This window comes from Grammomys surdaster, unplaced genomic scaffold (assembly GCF_004785775.1).
Source record: "Grammomys surdaster isolate TR1022 unplaced genomic scaffold, NIH_TR_1.0 126185, whole genome shotgun sequence".
In the NCBI taxonomy this organism is placed as follows: domain Eukaryota; kingdom Metazoa; phylum Chordata; class Mammalia; order Rodentia; family Muridae; genus Grammomys; species Grammomys surdaster.
The window spans coordinates 6,203,104-6,210,451 of record NW_021620991.1 but is presented as its reverse complement, the minus strand read 5'-3'; the positions used below and the strand labels follow the sequence as shown (position 1 = coordinate 6,210,451).

Genomic DNA, 7,348 nt, shown 5'->3' with positions numbered 1-7,348 from the left:
CTCTCTCTCTCTCTCTCTCTCTCTCTCTCTCTCTCTCTCTCTCTCTGCTTCTGGCAGTCAAGATGTGGACATCTCTGCTCTGCCATGCCCTTCCAACTTTGATGGACTGAAACACCTAACAATTGTGAATCAAACTCTTACTCCTTTAAATTGTTTCCCAAAGGCATTTGACCACAGAAATGAAAAGCTAACTCGTACATGCCGGCTCCGTTTCCCTGTTTGTTGAGCACAAGGCATGACTGTGGGTTCACGTCACTCACCACGACAGTGTCCCCAGGTCTTGCACTCTGCCCAGCAAATGCTTGATAAATGCTTGACTGAGTAACTGAATGAATGAATGAATGAATGAATGAATGAATGAATGTGACCTTTTCCAAGGGAAAAATATCCTTTTTATTGAGAAGCCAGGGTGGGATCAACTTGCCCAGAAAGGCCTGTTGACGATCTTACATCAGTTGGCTTAGGCGTTTCTTGACGTTTGAGGGCTACATAACTGTGAACTCTGCCCAAGTTTCTGGAGTATGGAACAGGACGCAAAAAGAACAGTAGCTACTTCCTAATATTAATGATCATATTGTTCTAAGGCCTGGCCTTAAAATGAAGGGCACAGAAGTAACTAATAATACTTTTAGCCTTTGTGCCAGTTGCCCTGGCTTTGGGCCAGCTTGAGTAAAGGCCACCTAGACAGGACTGAACTGCAGATGAAGAGGACAGAGATTTGACTGGCTCATAGGCTCTGGAATCACGGTTCTCCTCGTTAGTTCCAAGAATTTCCCTCTAGGCAGAGTCAGAAATTATCACTGGAAAGGAAAAGAAAGGAAAGAAGGACGATACTTGCCTCCATACTGTGTGTTTAATGCTAGTAACTCAACTACAAACCTTTAGGCCAAGGCGAGGCTCCGGACCTGTGTATAGAACTTCTCAACAGACACTGGATGGGAGAGGACGAGGTCACGTGGGTGGGAATGCTCTCTCACTTGATGGAGTTTGACACCGATCCAAGAAGGATCCGGGAGCATGAGATGATCTTCCCACCATCCCTGCCTCCCCTCCTACTGTCAGGAGACAATACCATCAAGGGAGTATCTTTCGATTCCTTAGATAGCTCCAAACTAGTTGAAGGCTAGCCCTATGCATCTCCTGTTCGTAGAATTGGTTTTAAGGACATGAAGCCGAAAAAGATGATCATGGGCTGAGGGAAAGATGTCTGATTTGAAGGAAGAGCTGTTGGGGATTAAGCCTTTCTCCACTTCTGAACCCGAGCAAGCCGATGACTCGCTCGCTTTCTGTGATCAGAGCACTGGTCACTTCCTTGCAGCTCACCAGGCACAGAATTAGGACACCATGACTGGCAGGGACCTTGCTAACTCTGGTGATTCATTCACACCAGCCCTGAATCCTGCCCTACATCTGTGCTTATGAATACAAAGGTCTTTCTTGTTTAGGCCGCTTAGGGTTGAGCTTCCTACAGTAGAAAAATATGACACAGACAACACACAAATCCAAGTATCGTCTCCTCCAGCCGCTGTCTTGCCTTTGGTGACTACCTTCAGCAGGGCGAGACCCTGACTCAGGTCTGACTTAACTTGTTGCGGATCCACAGAGGGGAAGCTGAGTGAAAAGCTACTCCATAAATACTGTTCTCTCAACAGCGTCACGGCGGCTAGAAACACATGAGCTAGGTTCCGGAGACACTGCCACTTTGAGCAGCACCCCGTAAAGTTTGTTGGTTGTGACAAAGTTTGAACCAAAACAAAGAGCTTTGAACCCTCAATCTGGCTCGGTCACACTACATAAGAAAGACCTCAGGGGAGCCATGGGGAGCACCCAGGGAGTATCAGGGGAGCACCCAGGGAGCACACTGCTTTCTCATGAAGTTAGCTCGTCCTTACCACAAAGGCAGCCTAAACAGAGGGAAAAAAAAATGTTTTTCTGGTGGGTTTTCTGTGTTATTATGGTGGCAAGAACAAATTGCACAAGATCTATCCCCTAGTGAATTATTTTAAGATTGAGACAAAGTATCCAGCAGCCCAGGCTGACCTTGAACTTTTTTTTTTTTTTAAGATTTACTTATTTTTATTTATGTGAATACAGTGCAGATGTCTTTAGACACATACCAGAAGAGGGCGTCGGACACCATTACAGATGATTGTGAGCCACCATGTGGTTGCTGGGAATTGAACTCAGGACCTCTGGAAGAACAGTCAGTTGGTTTTTTTTTTTTAAAGATTTATTTATTTATTTATTATATGTAAGTACACTGTAGCTGTCTTCAAACACCCATATGAGGGCATCAGATCTCATTGTAGATGGTTGTGAGCCACCATGTGGTTGCTGGGATTTGAACTCATGACCTCTAGAAGAACAGTCAGTGCTCTTAACCACTGAGCCATCTCTCCAGCCCAGCCTTGAACCTCTAATCCTTGGAACTACTGGGATGACAGCCGTGTGGCACCACATCTGGTTGTGTAAATTTTAATTGCCCAACATATTACTGCTGACTACAAGTACAATGTCGATCAGGGGCTCTCTAGATCAGCAGATTTTAACCTGTGGGTTATGCAATCCCTTTGGAGAATGAACAACCCTTTCACAGGGGTTGCCTAAGACCCTTGGAAAACACAGATGTTTATATTATGTGTCACACTAGTGGCAAAATTGTAGTAATGGCATAAGAATGAGGATAATTTTATGGTTGGGGGTCACCACAGCACGAGCAACTGCATTAAAGGGTCACAGGAGTAGGAAGGTAGAGAATCACTATCTAGATCTTATTCATGCCATAAGATTCTTTTATAAAAAAAAACATTTAATCAGTTGGGTGGTGGCGCACACCTCTAATCCTGGTTCCTTGGAGGCAGAGGCAAGCTGATCTCCGAGTTTGAGGCCAGCCTGGCCTACAGAGGGAGTTCCAGGTCAGCCACGGCTACACAGAGAAACCCTGTTTCAGAAAAGAAAATAACAAAAATATTTGTAAAATTGTGTGTGTGTGTGTGTGTGTATGGGTGTGTGTATGTGTGTGTTGGAAGGGTTTGTGCACAGGCAAGCACATGTACCCTCAGAGTCCAGAAGACTTTGTCAAGTCCCTGGACCTGCAGTTGCTGGCACTGTGAGCCACCACGTGGGTACTAGAAACTAAACCTAGCTCCTCTGTAAGAGCATCGAGTGTTCTTTCCCGCCCGGTCATCTTTCTGTTCTTGTAAGAGTCTTTATGAAGTGCCCCTCTCTCTTCCTGGTCCTTGCCCCTCATGACCTTCCTCCTCCTGGTCTTCAGTAGAATTGCTTCAGCGCACAGATGAGACTCTCGCCCTCACTTAGAAGTACTGATAGAGAAAGAGGTTCATATGGGATTTTATTCAAAACACGATCGACGGCTGGGGATGGAGCTCGGTTGGTAGAGTGCTTGCCCAGCATGCATGAAGCCCTAGGCTCTGTCCTCACCACTGCCTAACCCAGCATGGCTGTGACCTCATGCCTGTAGTCCCGGCACTCCTACTGAGGCAGGAGGATCCCAAGTTCAAGCTTATCCTCAGCTCTGTAGGCGTTTAAGAGCTGTCTGAGCTAGAGGCCCTGTCTCAAAGCAAAACAGATTTGAAGAGAAAGCCAGGCATGGTCTCTGAGTACATCTGTAATCCCAGTACTCCAGCGACAGAGGCAGGAGGATCTCCAGTTCCTAGAAAGCCTAGGCAACACAAGACTTTGTCTTACAAAACTACAAAATAGCCAGTAATGGGAAACAGTGTGGGGTCGGGGCACAGGGAGGCATTTTGTTAAGATATTCACTGAAGCTGGGAGATGGCTTTCTATCCTATACAATGATCCATTTGACTGTTGTTGGCTTTGGGCGAGCTTGAGATTTTCTCGTTTTACATCATGGTTGTTAAAGTTACCATTCGTTTTGAAACACTTGTTGGATAGCTCACCTTGCTTTGGGAAACACAGTCCACTGAACCTATCAGACTCAGGGAGACTCACAGGTAGGCACAGTAGAGAAACGAGGTGATGTCAGGTGCAGGGCATAGGAAAGGACCCACAAGAAACTGTCAAAACAGAATCAGGACACTTCCCCCAGCACATGCCAGGAACCAGAGCATCAGGGCAGGGCTTACTGGCCCCTCCTTCCGCCTGTGCCAGTGCATGCATCCCACCTTGGGCTTTCAGATGTCCCTGTGACAGCACATGGGTGAAGTGCCAGCCCTTCTTCACACCCCCAAACCCTCAAGTTGTTTCTTCTATCCACAGCTGGCAGAGTTGGCAGCAGAGCCAGGCCAACCCTAGACTGTGGTTTTGAGCATAAGGACTTTTTCTGGCTTCCCAGAGGGCAGGTCTTCCTGTTTTCTGTCTCCCTGGAGCCCAGGCCTTTAAATAGTTCTGGGAGGTCCTGACTGATGCCCTAGATCTTAAGAATTGTCTCCTCACACCACTGTCGGAAACATGGCCAGATATCACACTTCCATGGCTCCTGGTATAGAAACGGTGATCAAGGAGGAAGTGCTGGTGGCAGCTCCCAGAGGAGAGAAGCCTTTCTGAGGAGCAGTCCTCCAGTCGGGTGGCTTTTTAAAACTGAGAGGGGCCTTAGAGACCATACAATTTCAAAGGAAGGGACTCAGAGGGGCCAGTGAATGACAGACTCGGACATCTGGCACTAGAACCCCACCTTCAAAGCAGACACTCTCCCCACTAACAGTCTCATAGGCATGTGTGTGTGGGCATCTGGGGTATACCCCTCTCTCCCTGGCTCTCCCTCACTTTGCTCCTCTTTTCTCTCTCCTCTCCTTTCCTCTCCCCTCTCCTCCTCTCCTGCATTATAGAGATGGCCCTGGTGGTGCAAGCCTCCATCTGTAATCTCAGCTATGTAGGAGTCTGCAGTGGAGGACTAACCATGAAGGGATGTCTAAGCTCCAGAATGAGATCGAGGCCAGCCTGGGTGACTCGGACCCTGCTTCTCTCTAAACAAACATGTGAGGATTAAGCTTAGTGATAGAGCGCTTGACTAGCATGCATAAATTCCAGAACGTTAATTATATTAAAAAAAAAAAAAGTGTGGTGAATCAGGAGTTCAAGGCCAGCTTAGGCTGCAGAAGACTGAAAAAAAGTGTGTAATAGGACTGGGGTGGGGTGTGACTTAATGTAACTCAGCTTGTGTTCAGCATGTACAGAGCCTTGTGTTTAATTCTTAGCATACACAAACAGACTCACATAAGTCACACACGCATGCACAGGTACGAATGCACACATGCACACACATGCATGTACTAATGCATGCACACATGCATGTACTAATGCATGCACACACATGCACACACATTCATACATGTACACATGCACATGTACTAACGCATGCACACATACATACACATGCACACACACATGTGCACACACATATACTAACATATGCACATACATGTACACATGTACATGTTAGTACATGTACTAACGTATGCACACACATTCATACATGTACACATGCACATGTACTAACGCATGCACACATACATACACATGCACACACACATGTGCACATACATATACTAACATATGCACATACATGTACACATGTACATGTTAGTACATGTACTAACGTATGCACACATACATACACACATGTACTAATACATGTACACACACACACACACACACACACACACACGCATGTGCATTATGGCTCAATCCTCTCCCTCTAACCAGAAATGTATTGTCCTAGTCCCAGGCGGTTGCTAAAGACAGACAGGTTTGACTTAGTCCTCCTGTGTGGAAAGACCACATCAGACTTCTCTGGCAGTCCCTCACGATGCTCAAATTTTTATTTGGACTTGTTTAATTAGAAAAAGTGACAACTTCAAGATTTGGTTGAACTTTCGGTCTCTGAAAAGTAGTATTTCTGACAGGTGTGGTGGCATACATTTTTAATCTCAGGCAATAATGAACAGTGAGTGTCCCGGGCCTCCTGGGAGGGTCCCTGAATCCTTGCCCAGTGGGTTTGAGGTGATTATAAAGTATCGGGGTTCCAACACTTCCAAATAGACACTAAGGTCTAAGGTAAGATTCCAGCTCCAGAACCTTACCGTCCACCGCACAGGAGATGAACTGCAGCCCGGGCTCTGAGTATCATGGCTCCTCTGACTCAATTGTTATCCTTCAGTCCTGACTCAGCTCTCGGCTCTGGAAATGCTGACAAGAAGAATCCGTATCTCTGCGATCTGAGGTCTGGCCATCCACACTTTCAGGCTGAGTGTACTGAGGCGGTGGGCTTGGCTTTTCATCGCTTTGTCTTTGGATGGTGGCAGTAAGGAAATGGTTTTCCTTTCCCTGACTGTGAGATTTGGATCTGACTAGAAATCTGCACGCTTTCTCTGCAAAGATTCAGGAAATGCAGATTGTCATGGCACTGGACAGAGATCATGGCGCTCTTCAGAAACGTGACGGTTTCAGAGGCAGCCACGGAGCTTGCGTCCACAGTGCAGCCATCGGCTCCAAGGTCAGGGAGCACAGAGCGTGCTGGAGCTGACCGGAGCTGACCAGTTCACTCCTTGTGTTCTTAAGTGCTCCGTTCATCTTTTAATTATAAAATTGTAAATAAAGCTGGAAAGCATCTGTATTTTTCAAGTCCTTCAGTGGGACCATTCATCCTTTGCATTTCTCTTGGAGGCCCTGTGACATTATCTCTGAAGCTGTCCCTAGAGATATAAGATGGTGCTGGGTCAGCAGCAAGGCTGTGTTAAGGAAAGGTAAGGCTGTACCTGCCTGCTCTGGTGGGCACTTGAGGACACAGACCTCACCCCCTCCTCCAGGCTCCACCCCTTGTTTCTAAGGGTGCGTTTCACACAGATGCATCTGGGCAAAACCTAATCAGCTATTCTTATTTATTACATGTGTGTGTGCCCGTGTGGTCAGAAGATAACTTTTGGGAGCTATCGCCCTTCCGGGGCTTGAACTCAGGTTGTAAGGCCTGGCAGCAGGTACCTTTATCTGAAGAGCCATCTAACCATCTCTTTAACCAGCGATTGTCATGCGGAGCTGGGAGAAGTGTGGTCGCTTTTGACTTCTTCCAGGTGTATTCACAACCTTCATTTCTAAGAGCTGGAGGATGGTGCAGGATATCTGATCATTCTGTGAACCCTGAGAGTGTACACAGGAAAAACCCGTCTCTCGCCGTGGTGCGGCTCCTCCACCCTACACAGCTTTAATAGAAGAGCTTTCTGTTTATTGTAAACAAGATTAAATAAAGTCAACCATAGGTCAAGAAGCAGAGCAAACGACCACTTGACAGGAAGTGAACATGGGAAAAAAAACCCATAGGGAGTGAGAGGAAGTCAGGAGGATGGATGGAGAGGAAAAGTGAGAGGAA

The 7,348-nt window shown here is 46.7% G+C and overlaps 1 long non-coding RNA gene across 1 annotated transcript; it reads right to left on the bottom strand.

The window, feature by feature from the left end:
* Window positions 1-5,786: 5,786 nt before the first annotated feature.
* Window positions 5,787-7,163, bottom strand: LOC114612910. The gene is made up of 2 exons (XR_003710105.1): window positions 6,964-7,163; window positions 5,787-6,677 (listed from the first exon to the last, which is right to left on the bottom strand). It is a non-coding gene; the product is annotated as an uncharacterized LOC114612910 (long non-coding RNA).
* Window positions 7,164-7,348: the final 185 nt, after the last annotated feature.